The sequence below is a fragment of the Acartia tonsa genome, chromosome 7 (genome assembly GCF_053477335.1).
Source record: "Acartia tonsa isolate MP-2025a chromosome 7, ASM5347733v1, whole genome shotgun sequence".
NCBI lineage: Eukaryota > Metazoa > Arthropoda > Copepoda > Calanoida > Acartiidae > Acartia > Acartia tonsa.
This window is the reverse complement of record NC_137266.1, coordinates 40324594-40336519: the sequence shown is the minus strand read 5'-3', so window position 1 is coordinate 40336519 and position 11926 is coordinate 40324594. Positions and strand designations below refer to the sequence as shown.

The 11926-nt window shown below is 30.5% G+C and overlaps 1 protein-coding gene across 4 annotated transcripts in view; it reads right to left on the bottom strand.

Annotated features, from left to right (window-relative positions):
- The window catches only part of tna (Zinc finger MIZ domain-containing protein tonalli), a 144467-nt gene extending 135016 nt beyond the window's left edge, over nt 1–9451 (bottom strand). For all 4 annotated transcript variants that reach the window (XM_080166243.1, XM_080166244.1, XM_080166245.1 and 1 more), the window contains exons 1-2: nt 8983–9451; nt 8316–8391 (exon numbers count right to left, since the gene is read on the bottom strand). The gene's annotated coding sequence lies outside the window, so the exon portion shown is untranslated. The remainder of the gene's footprint in view (nt 1–8315; nt 8392–8982) is intronic.
- Nucleotides 9452–11926: the final 2475 nt, after the last annotated feature.

Below are 11926 nucleotides of genomic sequence, written 5' to 3'. Positions count from 1 at the left end.
TAGTATTTAATGTTGTTAGGTGAAAACTTAAACTACTTAATGCAAAGGAAAAGAATTTGCGAGAAGCGTGTGATTTTAAGATATCTAAATAAAACCAACTATATTTTCTAGATCTTAACGCCTAAAACATTTATAACTTAACCTTCTTGAAGAAGAATTTGCTTAAAATAATACTAACAACAAATTTACATTAATTAAAAATCAGGCATTCGTGTATTCTTGAACACACAAATATGCGCGCCAATATTTTTTGAAGTAATAAAAAACAAAACATTTTTTAGAAGAATACTTTTTTTTTAAATGCTTTTTTTTAATTTGTATCCTATCTTCTTCAATTTACTGATTACAAAAAACAATTTTAAAATTTTTAATCAAAACTTCTACTTATTTTTATATGTATTTTTTTCAATCACTAATACTTATCGCCATCGGAGCTGTAGTAAAATCAGCTGTTACCATCTTAATGGGACAATTTCTGTGTGATGAATATTCCCTTATGAATGAACAAAAATTCTAGGACTAATTCACCAATGTTGGAAAAATTTATTTTAAAACCCACATGCTGAATAAATTATAATTCCTTTACATAACAATAAAATAATATTTAATATAATATAATATATAAGTGATTGAAGATTGGCGAAAAAAATTTGTTAGAGAAATTTTAGTCGACAGTGAGGGGGGGGGGTTTAGATAAGAGAGTGTTAATTTCCATGAGCGTAATAACAATTGCGATGGAGCGTAATGAAAATTTACTTATACCGTAATGAATTATATTCCCAAGAGCGTATTAGACAATACTATACAGACAAATACATTATTTAGTACTACCTGTTACTTCACAAAACATTACCTAATACTTAATAATGCATTGAAAACTTCCTTGTTTCGTAATGACGTTTTTTTCCTACTACGTACGGATTGATACTATACATTAATGTGAAGAATATAGAGTATCATCTGATGCTAAAAAAAAAAATTATTTTTAACAGTGTAGCTTAATATCTTACCACTGGACCGATATGGTTCTCCCTTACAGTGTAACTTTTTATAGGTCAAGGGAAGGTTTATAACTATTTTGTAAGAGGGTACCGTCCTCCAACCTCCCAAGAGAAATCGCCCCTTTAAAATACCCTCCTTTGAAATTTAATTAAACAAGTACCTAGTCCTAATGAATGTAAAGAGCAAAAAGTGCGTTTCTTCGAAGATTTTTTTCTAGTAAGAAAATATATAATGTAAAGTAATATAATATTCCATTTAATTTTAACATATAACCCAATTTCTTAATTTCAAACAAGGGTCGCAACATTCATGATAAATCGGCATAATAAAACATAATGTTCAGCGGTTTTTTTTAAATTTTTGATTAAAAAACAAGTTTCTTTTTTGGTAGCTAAGCTACTTTGTAACTCACAATGATGTCAGTCTATCCATACGGAACTTTAAAAAAGAAATAAGAATTACTGAAGGCTTATTCAAGAAGAATTAAATTTCTAAATGCTTATATATACATGATGTTGTAATAAAATTCTCCTATCCCCCATACTATAAAGTATCACTATCAAGTATTTTTTGTCTGAAGCTTAAGATATCAATAACTCCTGGACAAAAGCTATTTTAGGCGAGCTTCTTATAGGTCTAGTGATGGTTTTAGGCTAATCTTTTTTTCAAATTTAATTTTTGGATGGTTTTTGCCCCTTTGAATACAGAGCCCTTAGATGCTAGGGACGTTTCCGCTATTATCTTTATAGAACTACTAGCGGCTTCGCCCCCTAGCCTCTAGTACCTCTGGTGCTGCAACCACTAATTTTATATAAACTGCCTAAAAAAAAGAAAAAAAAATTAGGGGAATTTTTTGGGTTTTTGGGGGTGTCCCCCCCCCCCCCAAGAAAATAGCTTAAAACCACCACAGGACCAGTACATATATTGCCTAAAAAGTAGAATCCAATTGTTTCAGTGGTTACCGAGATCTTCAGGGGCAGACGGACAGATGGACGGACAAACAGACATTATTCTACTTTGTATTATAAATGTATGTTGTTATCCTTGTTGTTAGATCTCTCGATATTTTCTCATAGAAGACTGATGCTTAATTACAGAAAGTTTAGTTTTTTTCTCGTATTCATTCGAATCCGGTGGATAGGAACCGGTTCTCATCCATACGAAAAAACTATGTCTAGCATCGTATTATATCCAGTTTTCTACGAATATAGAAATGTACAATCATAAGATTAAAACCAGTTTTTTTAGCCGGTGCCTCCGGCACCTCGGGGCTAAAAAAACTAGTTTTAATCTTATAATTGTACATTCTATATCCGCGGAAAGCCGTTTATAATACGATACGAGAAATAACTAATCCTTCATGGTAAGTACTGTCTTGTGACTGATGAGACAAATTTCAGGAATCTTAAGGGATAAGACAATAGATGATAAATTTATGTAAATCTCCCATGATAGCGAGCAAAATTACTTTTTCTATAGATTGTAAATGATATTTGTTGAACCAACCAATCAAGCTTTGATAAAAATACCCAATGTATCCTCCCTCCCTGGGGAAATCTACAAAAATGCCATTTAAGATCACGCATTTTCTGTACTGCAGTTTTCCATTCAAATTCCATATAAATCTTAGGTAACTTTACACAAGGTGTCTCAAAAATCAGCCATGTGACGTCATAGTAATGAGGGAGATGAGAGGAGCAGTGGGAAAGAAAACCTCTTTAAAAAAGAGATGGATAATCACTCATTTTTATGATGTCACATGGCTGATTTTTGAGACACTTTGTAAAGTTACAATCTTAGTTTAGGGTTTTTGATTTCTTAATTAAAGTCTAGCGGTCAGTTTTAGGCTATTTTTCTGCCCCTCTCTTTAGCCTCAAATACACCCTTAATGCTAGGGGCGTAGCCATCAATGATTTATAATAATTTCGTTATAATTAAATTTTAGTTTTTTTTGTCCGGTTTAATTCTTTAATAAAAATGTTATAAATTTAAATTTTCATATTTTTACATAAAATTGTATTTAAATAACAATAAAAGAAAACACTTAAGAAGTTCGCCATGTCGTTTTTAATAAAAATAAAACTTAGTGTACTTAAGTAGAATTAGGCATTTAAAAACATTTTTACATTGAAAATAGCGAAGCTACTATAACTATGACAAGTATGTATGTCCGTACGTCAAAAGTGTGTAATTCAGTGGCATATTATCATTTCATTAAATTTGCTAAAAAAATGATAAGAAGTTTATTTCAAGAATTATAGAGGTTTAATATTTGTTTCCAGTACGGCTTCGCGACCGATAAATATCCGCAAGATCAGAATCGGTTCTCAACCATGATCAAAAATCATGTATAGCATAGTATTAGTGACTATTTTTCACAAGTATTTTTTTTAAATCATAAACTCAATACCAGTTTTGTTAGCCTGGGCCTTCCATGTACTACGATGCTATAAATATCTATTATAATCTTGCTTGTTGCTGCGCTGTTAATGGACCTAATTTTACTTGTTACTTTATTATCAATGCTTTAAAGTACTTTAAGATGATTACTTAAAGATTAAGCAAAAAACAGGGCTCGGCAGCCGCGCGTCACCCGCGTGTAAGCCTAAGTTAAATCGTCATATTATAAATTTAAAATTCAGCCGGATGTCAAAACCTGGTCTTAAAAATTGTATCTTTTCGAAAAATTATTTTTGTCATACTATCAGGTTTAAATTTGAGGCTTATGCGCGGCTGCTGAGCCCTTAAAAAATGTCCTACATAAAAAAAACTTTTAAAGTAAATTTGAAGGAAGATTGCGTAATTTTTGTGTTTTTTTCTCTTTTCCAAAAGTATAAATGCGTAACAGCAAATTAAATATGTGAATATATTTGATTGACTCATCACATACACAAAAAAAATACAAAGAATTAAAAGGATATTAAAGTGTATAAGATTTATTTAAGAATAGGTGGTTTTACAACAAGAAGTAGTCGGGTTTTTTATTGTTTGATCGTTAAATTTCGATAAATACTGAACCGATTGATTTCTCCATTTTGTGGAAGATTCACATTGATACGTGGATGGTTTTAGGCTATTTTATTATTGAATTAAAGTCTTAAGATGGTTTTTGGATATTATTCGCCCCCCCCCCCCCTATCCGAATACAGAGCCCCTTATTGCTAGTATCTTTTTAAAATACCCAAAATTCGCTCAAAAAGGCATCTGATTACTAATCAATGTGAATCCTTTAATTATTTAATTATTTAAACTAGCAAAAAAAGAAAATAATATGAATTAAAAATAAAACAGTTTTTTGTATATAAAAAAAGCTAAATACCTGCACTTGACCCACATAGAGCTTCCTTTCAATAGAGAACTTAAATCTTTAAATGTACTGTTTCACTATTTTTCAAAACCTTTTCTAAATCTTGGCTTTTGATGAAAAAGTGGTATCATTAGGATGGTTATCTTGAAAAAAATTTGTTCTTTCTTTTTTGCAATATTGAGTCAGTTTTTGAACAGAAAACACTTTGGGTTGAAATTGGCTAAAAATCCTTATCAATATTTTAGTTTTTAGTAGCGAAGCTATTCCATAATTAACTTTGTATGTCCGTCCGTTTGTAACACAAAGAGGATATGTGATTTGCTTTGCTGCTATTTAAGAAAGACAGTTGAAATTTTTAATGATGATTCCTTGTATAAATTAGCATACAGTTAGCGAGGTCATGTGACATAAAGTTTTGCAGACAACCATCCCTTCAATGTTATAACCTTATTCTGTTTAAGAAGCATTAAAAATAATTTTTTACGTCTTTTGTTATGATAAAATTTTGACCACTTTTTAGACCATTGTTAGTTGCATAAAATCTTTGTGCCCAAATTTTTTTTTATTAATGCAATCCCATTTCTCTCCGAGTTTTATTAGCACTGCTACTCTATAATTAGGGAATATATGTTTGTCTGTACATCCTTTAAACTGTCATATTTGCTAATTTAATTTCAACATTTGGTTAAATTTTGCTTTAATGTTCTTTTTTATTCAAAAAATGTTGATAGCCAGATATTTTATCGGTACTGATGGATATAAATTGTCCTATGTAAAACTCTAGAGTGAGAAAGGGCTAATTAACTGTATCTCCCCATCACAATGCCCTTGTACCGACTCTAAATTGGGTCTTTAAAAATTAACCAATGGTGTCGAGGATATTAACACGTTAATAATAATTTGGTAGCAGACGAAAAAGGTCATTGAAAAGGGGAGAGAGGCAGTATATACATACTATAGATCTGTTGATGTAAGCAAGCATAGCTATTTTACATATATTTAAATTTAATTTGTTGGTATGTCTGTTTTTGATGGTTAGCTTCAAATTCCAATATTATATTAGACAATAGCAATTAGTAGAACATAGTAGAACAATAATTTAAAATATTTGTCTGTTCTTAGCATTGATATAACTGTCCTTGTTTTATATTTTAAATCAGAATTAATTTGTTAAGATTAAAATCTCAAAAATTTATTTATTATCTTAATTTTATGACACAAAGCAAAACTTGATTTTTGTAAGTAAAGGTTTTAAATCAGAGAACTGGGGATAGGACAATGAACGTTAAATTTTAAATTGTTCCTTACCTCCTAGTTTTAAATAGATAACCTCATTTGCTGTATGCAAGTTAAATTGTAGTTTTGACAAATCTAAGACAATTTTTAAAATATTAAAACAATAGATATATGTATATAGAATATACGTTGATAAAATGACAGTTAATATTGCCGTTAATTTAGATTATTGTTCAGTTCGTTCATCCAGTAGGACAGAATGGGATGGCATAAAGAGGGTGGATAGTTATTTTAGCCAGATACAAGTTTCACTTTATTAGAGTAAATGATAATCTTATGTAAGATCCAAGTAATAATAAATCCATTAGTAAAAGAAACAGCTTTGAACATGAACAAGTTCAGATTTGTTGGCTAAGAGACGCCGAAATCCTGGCCAAACAAAACTGGTATTGATTTAATGATTTAATCTTAACATTCGTGGTCTATAAATACGATGCGATAAATGATTTTTCAGTATGGCCCGATACCCATGCTGATCAAGGGGATATTAATCAGTTTCGAAATCATAATGGAATCTTGTTTAAAAACGTCAAAGTGCGACCAGCTGACAAAAAGACATACAGACCAAACAAAAAAAGATGTAAAGAGTAGATTTGCCACTGTATAATTTGTCGCGATTAAGCGCTGTTGGTTAATCCTTTCAAAACTGAAGAATTAATGTCAATTAAAACTTTTAAGAATAAGAATAACCCCTATTAGAGTTTTTACTTAAGTTGGTTGGTTTGGATAGGCCTACATGCTCTTTGCCTATAGCCTATTCCTCATTTCAAATAAGGACAATGTTGTTCAGAAGTATCTAGATGATTTCAATATAAGAGTAAAACAGTAGAGGGGGAAGGGATTAAATAGCAGTATGTCCCCAACCCGTCGACTTTGTGCCGACTTTTAATTGGGTCTTCGGAGATCAACCAATAGCGTCGGTAATAGTAACAAAGCCAAGTCACTACAAAAAAGCAGAAAGCAATTTGCTAGCAGACAAAAAGGTTTTCAACGGAAGAATCTAGGTAGTTGTCTGGTAATACATCTATATTTATAGATTTATTATTTCAAAAACATAACATTTATATCGAAAAGAACAATAGCATGAAATAAAATATGCTTTTCTTTACACAGCCAGGCAGATTTCATGGTTATTTTAAATGGGTACCTTGTCAAGTTTCAAAATCACAAAAATATGCTCTCTTCTTATCAAAATTTAACAAAAAATAATCTCATTTTTGTAAGTTTAACTGATAAGTTGAAAAAATGTATTAAAAAGTGTTAAATAAAACACATGTAAAAAGTACATAAATGTGCATAAAGATGATTTCTAGCAAATTTAAACTAAATTTTATAAAAATATAAAAATCATTATCAAAATACATCATGTATTTGATAACAATGAATATTAATATTGTTATTGTTGAGCTGTTCATGGAAAAAATTATTCTTGTTTATTTTTGTAAGGTGGCTTTTGTAAATACAGACATACAGACAGACAGACGGTTAGAACAATAAAAAAAAACTAAAGTTTACTGTACACAATATATAAATAAACAATAAAATGCATTGAATTTTTGAAAACTTGCATTTTTAATAGCGAAGCTATTTTTATAGTTTATAAGTCTGTTTGTCGGTCTATTAGTATATTTTTAGTCTGTCATTATGTTTCTTTCTTTTTTAATTTAACCTAAATACCCAAACCCATTTATTTGTCTTTTGATAAGATGCATGTGAATTGTGCTTTTCTAATTTGGCTTCAAAACCAATTAATTCCCGCTGGATTAGAACCGGTTCTCAGCCATATTGAAAAATCATGTATACCATCGTATTGCGAATTTTCCAAGAATATCAAAATAAATACCAGTTTTGTTAGCTTAGGCCTCTGGACCCTCGAGACTGACAAAATGGGTTCAATCTTAATTTTTCATTATTTTATCAGCGTAACGCTGTCTATAATACGATGCTATTAATAACTATTCTCAATTATTTTATTTATTCTTTAGTTCCCCTATTATTTGAAGTTAACAATAACATACTTGTAATTTTTAAATAAATTATTCTATTAAATATTAATTTTTATTATATTTTAGGTATTTTATTAAAATTAAAATTGTTAAAAAGTCAATTGAAATGAAAATTTGTCATGGAAGGTAACTTGCCTATAATTTCATTGACCTTTTTACTATTATTAATCAGTGTTACTAGCAACATATATGTACCAATTAACAATATTCTAATAATGATATTGATTAAAATAAATAACGTATGGCATAATAGAGTATCATTTTATAAGATTTGTATTATTAAAAAAACTATTTTAGTTTTAGAGTAGATTGGTCAGCAAAATCATTCCAAAAATCAGCCAACAGGCCTGGTAATATAGTATGCTAATTTTTATATAGCCTTAATTCAACTTCTTTCAGACGGACATACGGACAGACTTTACGACATATACAGTAGCTTTTTAAGAAGGGTTAATAGTTATTTCTCGCATCGTATTATAAACGGCTTTCCGCGGTTATAGAATGTACAATTATAAGATTAAAACTAGTTTTTTAGCCCCGAGGTGCCGAAGGCACCGGCTAAAAAACTGGATTTAATCTTATGATTGTACATTTTTATATTCGTAGAAAGCTGGATATAATACGATGCTAGACATAGTTTTTTCGTATGGATGAGAACCGGTTCCTATCCACCGGATTCGAATGAATACGAGAAAAAGTTTTACCTGATAAAATTGTGTTCATATTAATATAAGAAATTTAACATCCAGATAAATACTTTGTGAATACTTCATGGTTGGCCTGAAAAACAAAAAAAATCATATGAAAATTTTAGAAAAAAAGTTTTTGTAAGTGACATTTTTAGCCAAAAAATTTAAAAAATTTCATTTAACTACAAAAAGTAATTTATGCTCACTGACTAAAGACACTATAGACATGAGTTATAAGATTTTATATACCTTTTATTTACGTAAACATTGTGCCAAAATGATATTATAATAGTATAATTTTCATCTATTTATCTTAATACCATAAACAAAAATTCTCTTAAAATATCAAACAAAGTTTTTAAATAAAATTGCTGCCTTTTTAAATTTATAAAATAAAACACTTTAATGAACATAAGTCTAGAGAATCTATCTTTTTTTAAACTTTAAAAGAATCTTTAATAATAATTCCAAATAGTAAATAATTTTAGAAATTTTAAATTTGTAGATAAAAATAGTAGATAATAGCTTTAAAATAAACTTAGACGAATAGAAAATTTTTCCTAAGAATATCACATAACTGAATCATAAATCTATATATTTAAATCCTAACCCTTTTTATCCTAAAATGTCTTATTTTGGCCTCAAATACTTTTCCTTATATGAAAAATAAAAGATAACTCACCTAATATTTGGTGAAAATCAGCTGATTTTGAAAACACCAGAGCTAGATCTGTCAAAATTTTAAATTTTGCCGGGTTTTCTAAATTACTTCAACTTTAAGTAGTTTTTATACTTTTTAACTATTTAATTCATTATCAAACTCACTTTTTAATCATATTATTCTTTTTAAGTCACTTTTTTATGTTATTTTGTTATAATTTTAATAAAATATGTCACAAATTTTATTTGATCCTTTTTTCACACTTATAAATCACTCTTCTTAATATTTAATAACAATTATGAGGTTTCTAACAATTTTTGGTTAAATAACAACAGTATTTATTATCACAAAACTCAAAAAATCCTCCAAAATTTTCAATGTTTTGGTGATTGATTGATTGATGGTGTAATGATTGATTCAGCCGCACACTGTTAATTGTTGATCAATGTGAAACTGACTGACTGACTGACACTATACTAAACTCTATTCAGACTATCTATCTATCTATCCATCTATCTATGGATATATTCTAAGTTACAGAAAGTGGTTTCTAAGAATCTTACTCTGGACTAGTATAACAGCCTAAAATAATGCTAGCTGTAGGAATTTCTTAATGTGATATTGTTAAATTTATCAACCTTATAAATGGAGAGTTACAAGACCTCCAAATTCTATGAGAAGCTAAGGAGAGAGAGAGAGAGAGAGAGAGAGAGAGAAAGAGAAAGAGAAAGAGCTTCTATATTTCTCTCTCTATCGATGTTTCTCTTTCTGTCTTAGTCTCTAAGCAGAGCGCGCTTTCTCTCTCTCTCTCTCAATTACTCCCTCTCTCTTTCTCCATATCTCAACTCTCTCTCACTCTCACACACACATTTTGATTCCTCTCTCCCTTTTCTATCTCCCTCTCTTTCTCTCTATCTCTATCTCTGTTAATAATATTCTCTCTCTCTCCCTTCCTACCTCTCTCTCCAAATATATTTCTTTGCAGGGAGGTAGGGGATATTAGATATAAAGTTCTCTTATTCGTTTATATAGAATCTTTGGATGCTTCTATCAGATCTTGATCGATTAAAGAAATTGTAGTGTCCAAACTTTGCAACCCATTATTTTGACTCCTCATTGGGTACGTACAAACATCAATTTATCGGTTATTGTCTTATCCCTTTATTTCCCTGGTTTGTTTGTCTCCCCCCCCCCCCCTCCTAATATACCTACTACTCCCCGTAAAAATATCCCCTGTAGGGATACTACTTCAGTGGGGGGTTCGGAGGGGGGGGGGAGGGGGCGGGGGAAGAGTCAGTGGCACCCCATTGTTTCATTACCCTACCCCCATATGCCTCTTTTTAATCACCACTCACCCCTTTTACTAATTTATACATTCTTATTTAATTGGTCGGTTTAACAATAATGCTATCATAAAAATCAAATTATAACAGATCATAAAAAAACACATACAATTACTGTCTGTATCGTTGCAGGTCTCATTCTTTAAACATACACGCAGAATACATATGTGTAAATTTTTCGTGTATCAATCCTTTTTACTCCTTTCCTTTTCTATTTCTCTGTTACTTGACTCAATCTTACTACAGGGTATTTCAAAAGTATTATAGCTATTTCCAGTACGGCTTCGAAACCGATTAATATCCCCTGGATTAGAACCGTTTCTCAGCCATACTGAAAAACCACGTATATCATTATATTACAGGCAACTTTCTACGAATATTAAAATGAAAAATCATAATAATCAGTACCAGCTTTGCAGGACCGGACCATCTGTACCTCAGGTCTAACGAAACTAGTTGTAATTTTATAATTTTTCATTTTAACATCCGCGGAAAGCTGTCTTCAATACGACCGTTTGTAAGAAACATGCCGTTTTGTGAAATGGCCCAAACAGACTTTAATTGCTAAGCACATCACTCTTTTTTGAATTTGTTGCCTTTTTAATCACGCATAATCTCACCCTCAAACACTCATATGTACGCTTGCAGTGGCTGTTCTTGTACTTATTAACTAAACACATTGTATAATCTGTGTTATTGCAGTTTTCTTAGACAGTCTTACTGTCCTATAATTACTTTTGATTTTTATGATATCTGTATTTTTGTTTACTTTTCTTCTTATGTTAGTATGTCTGACTCATAAAAATAAAGACCCTGTAAAGATTAAAACCCCCTCCCTTTTCTTCTTTCCCAAGAATCTATTATCTTCCTTCCCCTTTCCCAAAGTCTTCAGTGCTAATTTTCAATATCTCTCTTTCTCCGTCTCTCTCTCTCTCTCTCTCTCTCTCTCTCTCTCTTTCTTTCTTACTTTTTCAGTATTTAATTCTGACGGAGTTCTCTATATTTTTCTTTATATTTAGTACAAAAATATTTCAACCTCAGCTGCCCAGATACCGTGTTGTGATTCTACTCTACCTATCTCGTCCTTGGAATCCTCCTTAATTTTCACTTTCCCCTGAATGTATTGATAAATATTTTCACCTTCCCTCTTCTCTTTGTTTCTCTCTCTCTCTATCTCTTTCTCTTTCTTTTTTTCTTTCTTTCTTTCTCTGTGTGTCTCTGTCTCTCTCTCTCTCCACGGATAGGGGAAAGTACTCTGAAAAACAAATTAGCAGAATTAAGGACAGATAAAAATTTAAATGGGTATTTGAAAGTAAAATATCAAAATCTTTTCGTTATTGAATGGTAACCTATTTTAACTTATCTTAGAAGGATTGTTTGACTATTAAGACGACTAATGTTTTATTTTTATTTTGAGAGGGTCCCCCCGGGGTTAACCCCTAAAAATTTAGCCTAAAAAATGTCAAGGGCTAATCTTAAATTGTAGACCAATTCTTTATTTTTTATAATACTTGTATTCTCTCTCTCTCTCTCTCTCTCTCTCTCTCTCTCTCTCTCTCTCTCTCTCTCTCTCTCTCTCTCTCTCTTTTTCTCTCTCTTTCTCTTTCTTTCTCTCTTTCTAT